General features: G+C 48.4%; 1 long non-coding RNA gene across 2 annotated transcripts; it reads right to left on the bottom strand.

Annotated features, from left to right (window-relative positions):
• Positions 1–720: 720 nt before the first annotated feature.
• Positions 721–4581, bottom strand: LOC132439474 (uncharacterized). 2 transcript variants are annotated; one of them, XR_009522365.1, is made up of 3 exons: positions 4466–4581; positions 1386–1556; positions 721–1031 (listed from the first exon to the last, which is right to left on the bottom strand). It is a non-coding gene; the product is annotated as an uncharacterized lncRNA (long non-coding RNA). The 2 variants fall into 2 exon arrangements; XR_009522366.1 differs by having other exon boundaries at positions 721–1016.
• Positions 4582–9891: the final 5310 nt, after the last annotated feature.

Raw genomic sequence — 9891 nt, 5'->3', positions numbered from 1 at the left:
ACTCAATACCATAAAAACAAATAACCCAATCAAAAAATGGGCAGAAGACCTAAATAGACATTTCTCCAAAGAAGACACAGATGGCCAAGAGGCACATGAAAAGCTGTTCAACGTCGCTAATTATTAGAGACACTCAAATCAAGACTACAATGAGATATCACCTCACACCAGTCAAAATGGCCATCATCAAAAAATCTACAAACATGGGGACTTCCCTGGCGGTCCAGTGGTTAAGACTCCACGCTTTCGTTGCAGGGGGCACGGGTTCCATCCCTGGTTGGAAAACTAAGATCCTACACAGCTAAAAAATAAATTTTAAAAAATTTACAAATAACAAATGTTGGTGAGGATGTGGAGAAAAGGGGACTCTCCTACACTGTTGGTGGGAATGTGAATTGGTACAGCCACTATGGAGAACAGTACGGAGGTTCCTTAAAAAACTAAAAATAGAGCTACCATATGATCCAGCAATCCCACTCTTGAGCATATATCCAGAGAAAAACTTGGTTCAAAAGTATACATGCACCCCAATGCCCACTGCAGCCCTCTTTACAATAGCCAAGACATGGAAGCAACCTAAATGTCCATCGACAAATGAATGGATAAAGAATATGTGGTACATGTATACAATGGAATATTACTCGGCCATAAAAAGAGAATGAAATAATGCCATTTTTCTAAAAATTTGTTAAATTTATTTATTTTTGTATGCGTTGGGTCTTCGTTGCTGCGCGCAGGCTTTCTCTAGTTGCGGTGAGCAAGGACTCCTCATCGTGGTGGCTTCTCTTGTTGCGGAGCACAGGCTCTAAGTGGATGGGCTTCAGTAGCTGTGACTCGTGGGCTCTAGAGTGTAGGCTCAGTAGTTGTGGCACACGGGTTTAGTTGCTCCGCGGCATGTGGGATCTTCCCAGACCAGGGCTGGAACCCGTGTCCCGTGCATTGGCAGGCGGATTCTTAACCACTGTGCCACCAGGGAAGCCCCTGAAATAATGCCATTTGCAGCAACATAGATGGACCTGGAGATTATCATACTGAGGGAAGTCAGACAGACAAAGACAAATATATCATATGATATCACTTACATCGGGAATCTAAAAAAAGAAAAAAGTGATACAAATGAACTTATCTACGAAACAGAAACAGACTCATAGACTTAGAGAATGAACTTATGGTTACCAGAGGGGAAGGGTGCTGGGGCGGAGGGACAGACTGGGAGTTTGGGATTGACATGTACATCTGCAATATTTAAAAAAGATAACCAACAAGGACCTACTGTATAGAACAGGGAACTCTGCTCAATATTCTGTAATAACCTAAATGGGAAACGAATTCGAAAAAGGAATAATTTTTTTTTTTTTTTTTTTTGTGGTATGCGGGCCTCTCACCGTTGTGGCCTCTCCTGTTGCGGAGCACAGGCTCCGGACGCGCAGGCTCAGCGGCCATGGCTCACGGGCCCAGCCGCTCCGCGGCATGTGGGATCTTCCCGGACCGGGGCACGAACCCGTGTCCCCTGCATCGGCAGGCGGACTCTCAACCACTGTGCCACCAGGGAGGCCCTAAAAAAAAATTTTAATGAAATTAAATTTAAAAAAATAAACCTAGGTGCAATAAAAGTATTATACTTAAAGAAAAATCAAATCTCATTCTACTCTCCACACAGTGCTTGGTGTATGATAAATACTCAATATAGATTTGAAAACACAGTAAATCTAATGAATTACTCCTGTTGCTGACAACTTTGTCTATAGAAATCCATGCTCCCCTTCTTGGGGCACACAGCTGGAAGATTTCCCAGCCTCCTTTGTGGCCACAGGACCACTTTGTTGTCAATGGAGCAGGAGAGGAACTGATGTGTGTCCCTCCAGACCTGGCCCTTTTAACCTCCCACATGCATTTCTCCTGGTTCTTGGCCCTTCTGCTCATGGAGGTCCTAGGGATGGTAGAGGCACAAGATGGGAGACTCTGGGATCCTGAACGACCACGTGAAGGAGTGCAGCCTCCTCAAAGTGAACACCCACCCAGCGCTGAGATGTGGGAAATAGAGAGTGATATGCTGCTGAAATTTTGAGTTATTTGGTAATTCAGCATAAACTACTATACCCACAAAAATTTTAATCATAGAATCAACTTAAATAGCCATCGATCTAATACATTTAAAATGACAAAAGTCAATTTTGTATTTTTAATAGTTTTGCCCTCCAATTTAACCCTGCTCTTCTGACCCAGTGATCTGACCTCAGAGAACTTAAATTCCTCAACAATTTTTACTGAGTTTAATAAACACTGCAATCAGCATTATAATAATATTTGAAAAATAGTGTTGAGAAAGACATTTTAATTCCTTGATTCTGCTTTGAAAACACAGCATAGTAAATTATTTATAGTTTATCCATGTTTATTTTTAATAAACTGAAAATATTTTGGTTGGGATCTATTTTTAACAAATAAACGACAGGATTCTTGTCCACATCACAGCTGAATGACTATAAATTCTCTCTTTGGAAGTTCTGTCTACTAATCATTATTTGTACTCAGTCGATTGGCCTAGGTCAAATATCAGACATCAAAATTCTTCAAAATGTTATTTTTCTTTCATCAATATTCAGTCAATAATTCATTTGATGAGGTGGATTTTTATATGGTGTGGATTATTTCTCCATGACGTTGCAAGTGACCTTAAGTTCGAAATGCTGGGGTCTAGTCAGTCCATTTCTTTGAAGACAGCAATTCACTTTTGGTCCAGCTTTTAAAACACTTGCCCCAAAAGGGTCCACCACCCTCCCATTCTGCCCACCTCATTAGAGAAGAGCATTTTCTCAGAGCTACTTAGAAGGACAGGCAGATGAAAGCTACACAACAGATTCTGTCACCTGTCTAGGAACTGAAAGAATCTTCCCACTCAAATATCCTGGTGAGGAAACCACGTTTCTAATTTCCCTGGGAATCAAGAAACACCAAAAAGAAAGTATGTGGTTGGTAAATGAATGCCCATTTCATCTGAAAATCACTCCATCTCCTCCCCTTCTTCTTGTTGTTCAGTGTAGGGAAAGAGCCCTGGTCATCACCAGGTGGTTCTCGTTCTTTTTCCCTTAGAAGAGAAACTCAGTTTTATTGAGGCCGCCAATTCACCAAACTCAATGCTCCAATTCCTCTTGTTACCAGATCCCCATCTTTGAAATGTGTGTCATTATTTTCAACAGTGAAAACATGTGCTTGCTTCCTCATTACCAGAGACGGAACTGAAGTGTTTTTAAAAGTCATTCCTGAGTGTTTTGTGTGGAAAATGTGCTAAGTCAAGAAAAAATTTCAATAGAGAAAGGCAACCTATCTCTCTTAACAAAGCACTGTACCTTACATCAACCACTACTTCTGACTACATTCTATTATGATTTGAAGCTAGCTAATTAGGTAGATTGGTACCAACAAAATACTACAAAAAAAACCCCCACAGAACAAAAAACAAACTGTTCTCAAACAAATTATGCATTTGCTGGGGACAATCGAGATTCACCCACTGTTAGATACTCAAAATTGCAATAGTGCTGCATGGCAGAATATCATGAAATAAACGTTTCTCATGGTTCAGAAATCTTCCCTTCCTCATGCAACATTTACCAAAAAGCCCCCCAAAACAACCAAGCCCTTTTTAGTAGCTAGAATTTTCAAATATTTGAGCATCTATGATAACTACTCAAAAATGAAATTTTAAATGCTCATTTAACACAAACCAGAGAAACATACTGGTCAAAAAGCCCTCCATACGCAAAAAGCCCAGAATTTCCTTATTTCAAACTTTGGTTAGATGTTATTATGTCCCACGTCACCCTCCAGAGAGCGCTCTGCGAGTCAGGTACGAGTCATTTCAGTTAATCAAGGGTGAAAACGCTGAAAGCGAACCTTCAGCCTTTGGAGCTGACCCTCCTGAGGGCTTCAGGAAAGGGCACAGAGGCCCCCGTCTGAACACCAATCCTGGCGGCCGGGGGTCCAGGATCCCCGAGCTGTGCGTGCGCCCATCACCCGCCCGCGTCCCGAGAGCAGAGGCCCCTGCACCGCTCCGGACACACCGCGCCCGACACGCCCGCCCCGCGGCCCCGTCTTCGGGCTCCTCTGCGCCGCCTCCCCGTCCAGGCCCCGCGAGCCCGCGGTGACGGGGCCGAGTCCGGCGTCCGCAGACCCAGAGGCCAGCCCCCCCGGGCGCGTGGGGACAGCCCCGCCGCGAGGAGGCCCGAGGGGCGCCGAGGAGGGAGGGCTGCGAGCGCGCGGGGCGCCCACCGCTGAACGGCCGCCTTCGTGGCGCCGGCCCGGCGTCCTCACCCTGCGGCCGGTGGCGGCGGCCCCGGGGCCGAGGAGCGAGGGAGGCTCGCGCCCCTCGGGGCTGGAGGGGTCGGGCCCCTGGCTGTTGGTTAGGCGGGGGGCGGCGGCCGGGGGGCGCGCGGTGAGGGGCTGCGGGTAGAGCTGTACTTACTCGTCTCTGCACTGCTACCTCGCCGGGAGCGTCACAGTATGGGGACCGACTCGGTCTCCAACTTCCCTTTCCTCGGGACGCGGTCCTTCAGGAGCCCCAGCATCCCAGCGGCGCAGCCCTCTCACCTGCCTCCGCTCACGCCTGCGCACTCTCCTCGGGAGGGAGGGGGTGGGGCGGGGCGCCTCCCGGCCTCAGGACCCCAGGTCTGCATACCCGTGTTTATTTTTAATTTCCTGAAAGTGTTTTACTTGAAATTAATTTTAAAAAAATAAATGACACATTTTCTTGTCCAAATCATAATTTACTGACTACAGAGTCTGCCTTTGTAAGATTTCTTTAGGGGATCTTAACTGGTTCTCGGTCAAATAACCTGAGTCAAATAACGGGTATCAAAAAAATTTTAAATCATATTCTCCTTCCATCAGTTTTCAGTCACTAATAAGTTTTACCATGTGGGGTTTTATTGGGTGGGGGATTATTTTTACTAATAATCAAAACGATGGTCCATGGGTTCCTAGTGTCAAAATGGCGATGTCTGATAGTTCTACTTCCTTGATCAAAGAGATCTTTTTTTGGACAGATACTGAATTTTGATCCAGCTTTTTGAACATGCTGCTTCCCCCAAAGACACCACCCTCCATGTCTCTCCACCTCATTAGAGAACAGAAGAGGAATTTCTCTGAGCTGCTTTCAAGGTACAGGCAAACGAAAGCTACCAAAAGTTTCCAGTCACCAGCAGGAATTGAAAGAATCTTTAATACTCGAATATCCTGGTTAGAAACCACATCTCTAATTTCTCTGGGAATGAAGAAACAACAAGGAGAGACTGCTGTGGGGAAATGAATGAACAACTCATCTGAAGAGTATTCCATCTTTAACTCTTCATCCTGCTGTTTACTGTAGGAAAAGAGTACTAGTCATCAACACTTGGTTTTCATTCTTTTATTGAGGACAGCAGTTCACCAAATTCAAGGCTCTAATTTCTAACCTCTCTAGCAGCTCAGAGTGGCCAAACTTCAGGCAAATCAGTTGTGAATAGAAAGATTACCTGGAGCTTTGGGGACTGCTTAGACAGTGCAGACACAGCTGTGTGGGAGCTATGGCCCTTCATCTTGGCTCCGTCCTGCCTCAGAAATGAAGACATGGTGGCTGGTCTAGGCTGGTGCTCCAGCAGCCATTTTGGGGTAGGAGACTAACTTGAGGATTGACACTACGTAAAAGCTGCTGGAACAGAAAGACAGATGATGGCTGACTATAATCATGTGCATTTCAGGGTCAGCAAGGACTGTCCAAGTTCATAGATCTTTTTACATGAGAAAGGAGAAACTCTGCCTCTTGTCTAAGCCTGTATTGTTCTGGGTTTTCTGTTATATTACGGAAATCTAATATTAAGGAAACTATTGGTTTTGCACTGAAATACGGTGTGAACTTTGACGTGACAATCCCCATCTCAGAAACGTCCTCGTAGGTACCATGGCAGTCGCAAGGTTGAAGGTGGCTCATCTATTCTGAAGATCCCATTCCTTGGCCTGGTCCGCATCCATGTCATCTTCTATTACTTACAGTGCCTCAGCACATCTTGGGGAACTGTCCCTTGTTCCTCAGTGCACAAGGTTAATTGAGGCTGAAACCCCTTCCTGGCTGCAGGTCAGAGGGACCCAAGAGCCACTGGGGTAACTCCAACCTGTAAGGAATGCCTGAGGGTACTTGTATCACCAAGACATACCCAGCCCAGGGATGTGGAAGGCTAGTCAGACTGTGTGCAGGCTTTAGAACGTCTTTTTTTTTTAACCCATCATTGTACAATTGGAAAACTGAGGGCCAGAAGGGGGCAGGGAAAACCCAGGGCACTGGGCAGGGGCAGAGTCTTGAGATGAAGGGAGAGTTTGGACCTCCTAGGCTAGGGCTGCCTCCTCCCACAGGGCTTGCTTTGGAATTAGAACTCCTAGGACCCCAGAACATGTGGAGTAGATTCCTCTGCATGTCCACACAAGTGTACACCGACACTCACACATTATAGGAAGGGACCATGGGGCATGGGGTCAGGGAAGGAGTGGACCTTTGGATGGTGAAAAATGGAAAAGAAGAAAGACAATAACTGAAACCTGGATCACTCTTCCTTGGATTAAAAGAAATTCCCCCTTGTTAGACCATCAGGGTCCTCATTTGAAATTGAGGCAAGAACCGCTGCACTGGCTGTGCTGAGGAGTCCTTGTAAGGGAACTGGACACCACAGGGCCAATGTGGACAAGAGGGCCCCTTTCCGGGGGCGGGGGGCCCAACATGCCGGGGCCCAAGGAAAGTTGATGCCCTGAAGTCTCTGAAACAAAGGTATGTTTTGTGCTGTGGCTTCCCTGCTTGGTGTGTAGTATGGGTGGTTCCCATCAGGGGGAATGATGTGTCCAGTGTGCTCTACTGGAGCAACTGGGGCCAGGAGAGTGTCCCCTGGACTCCTGAACATTCCCCTGCCCCTGACCTGGCCTGTACCTCCTCTTATTAGCATCCATCTCTAACATCTGAGCTTGTCAGTGGCAGGATGGAGCCTCTTATCTACTCACCAGCTGTGCCCTGAGCCCTCAAATGGGGCCATGATGAAAAGAACCACCAGGGTCCCTGCCCTCTAGCAGCTCACAGTCTGGAAGGGAAAATAGACAAAACCAAGAATACAGAAACAAAAGAAAGAAAACAGCAAGTTCTATATCGAAAAACAGCAGGGTGCCACAACGGGGTCCTGGAGTCCACTAGGTGAGGGGATCTGGAAAGGCTGCATTGAGGTGACATGTCTGTTCCCAGCAGTGAGACGAGAAGGAGCCGGCCCTGCACACATCTGGGGAGAATTAGCCTAGAAGAAGGCACGAAACATAGAAGCTGAATGTGTTTGGCCAGAGAGGGAGTCAGAAGGGGGCCAGTGTGGCTGGTGGGAGCTTGGGAGGACAGTAGGGGACAGTAGGGAGGCCAGGGCCAGGGCCTGGTGCTTGATGGCCGTGTGAGTGATCCACTGTGTGCGACAGCATTAGCCACTCTTAGTGGCTTAAGCAACAAACATTATCTCACACTATCTGTAGGCCAGGAATTGAACAGGACTCAGCTGGAGGCCTCTGCCAGTGTCTCCCAGGGGTTTGGGGCTGTGGACTCGAGTCAGGACCCAGGTGCTCCTCTGTCTGCTGGTCTCCCTCGGTGCCAGGCCACGGGGACCTCTTCAGTCAGCAACTCAAAATGTACAGGCTTCTTCCCCAGAGTGAGGGACCTGGGAGAGAGAAAGAGAGAGAGAGAGAGAGAGAGAGAGAGAGAGAGAGAGAGAGAGAGAGGAAATTGCAACATAGATGAAGCAGTGAATAGTACACCTAAATTCTGGGGGATTGTCAAATTGTAAAAACCACTGTATACAAGACTTGAGCAGATCCTCAAAAGGACAGGCATACAGTTTTCAGTCAACCCCAAAATTCCACTCCTAGATCAATCAATACCCAAAAGAAGTGAATACAGACACTCAAATGCTGGTACACAAGTATTCAGAGCAGCACTATTCACAAGAGCCCAAAGGTAAAACCGTCCTAATGTCCATCAACAGATGTAAGGAAAACCAACTGTGGTGTGTTTCTGGAATGAAAATTATTCAGCGACCAAAAGGGTACAAGTGTTCTCGAATAGATGTTAGAGGGGGTTATGTAACACTGTGAATGTACTTACTGCCATTTACATGTACAATTTAAAATAATCAAACTATTAAATTTTATTTTAAGTGAACTTCATATCATAGAATAAACAATTTAGTATATGTAATAAAAAATATTAAAAATGGACTTGCACCACTGCTGAGCACCACTGCTAACCAGATCCATCAAACAGTGAGCTGGATGCTCTCCACATCTTGTGTTCTGGGTCCCAGAATGGGGGGTGGAGGCAGGGCTGGGATGGAGAGGGGACGGGTGTGCACTCTCTTAGGGGCTGACTCTGGCCTCTGACCTCCCGAATGCTCCTCACGGCACCCCAGCCCCGTCCGCAGCACTCTTGGACTCCTTTCCTCTTTTCCAGGAGAAGCCCTCGGACCTCTGCCCTCAGCACGAAGCATCAGATGAGTGGGATCCAGGGTTCTGCCAGCCCTGCCCATCTACAGACCCCACATCTCCATGCAGTTCTTTGGAGAAGGGAGTCCCTCCCTCTTGAACCAAAGCCCACTCACAGGGCTTCCCTGGTGGCGCAGTGGTTGAGAGTCCGCCTGCCAATGCAGGGGACGCGGGTTCGTGCCCCGGTCCGGGAAGGTCCCACATGCCGCGGAGCGGCTGGGCCCGTGAGCCATGGCCGCTGAGCCTGCGCGTCCGGAGCCTGCGCTCCGCAACGGGAGAGGCCACAGCTGTGAGAGGCCCGCGTACCGCAAAAAAAAAAAAAAAAAAAAAAAAAAGCATACATACAAAGCCCACTCACATTTTCAGCTGGTGCAGGGGTCCACCGTCCTCATCAGAGTAAGGGAGGATGCATCCATAACTAGAGGAGGCCAGGAAGGCGTCAAAGGCGTCACAGGGACTGTCCTGAGGACACACCTGGATGTGATGCCTAGTGTGACAGTGTGACCCCCGGTAGAACGGAAGCCCTGAGGGGCAGGACTGATGTCTGCTCGATGCGTTAAATGATGGGTGTTCCTAGAAAAGCGCCTGCACCTAGTGGGCCTTCCTCTATATGTGAAGAATGAATGAGCCCCACCAGCCCCATCGCATACATCTGAGTGGCCTGGGGCCCCATTGCCCACTCCCAGGAACCCTTGCTCTCACCCACCCAGGACAGGGCACCCCTAATGGAATCACCCATCACTATTCAACTGGGAAGAGTTCATCCCAAGGTGAGAGGCACAGTGACAACTGAGGCAGAGGCTTCCTCGTGGGGAGGAGGGACATGATGAATTAGCACAACCACGGCCCCTCCAGCAGACCTTTCCACAGGCCAGGCCCGCAGAAAGCACTTTCCGTGAAGGACCCGCTGGTCTCTACAGTCACCGTAGGGGGCTGGTCCTCCCTTTACGCTAGTGTGCAGAGGGGCCAGCTGAGGCTCCGAGAGGTGGAGTGACATTCCCACATGTCACAGCTAGAAGGTGGCCGAGTCACCAATGTCCCATAAGGAGCAGAGTGCTCACCTTGTGAAGAGAAGGTCCAGCATCTACTGGGTGGTAGGGAAAGCCCTGTAGGTGCCCAGGAATGTGGGGAGGTCGGAGGGGGCCCCGCCCAGGAAGGCAGGCACCAGGTTTCCCACCAGCTTCTCCAGCCTGCCTGCCTGGACGCTCCACACCATGCAGGTCTCATTCCTGTCCCCTGTGGACACGTTTTCCCCCTGGGGTGGAACAGAGCAGGGACATGAGTCAGAGGCAGCGTCAAGGACACCAGGAGGGCTGGGGCTGGAGCTGAGACTGAATCCCCAAGCCTCAGGGACTCGAG

The sequence above is a fragment of the Delphinus delphis genome, chromosome 16, assembly GCF_949987515.2.
Source record: "Delphinus delphis chromosome 16, mDelDel1.2, whole genome shotgun sequence".
Classification (NCBI taxonomy): domain Eukaryota; kingdom Metazoa; phylum Chordata; class Mammalia; order Artiodactyla; family Delphinidae; genus Delphinus; species Delphinus delphis.
The sequence above is the reverse complement of the archived record's forward strand: the minus strand, read 5'-3'. Positions and strand labels throughout refer to the sequence as shown.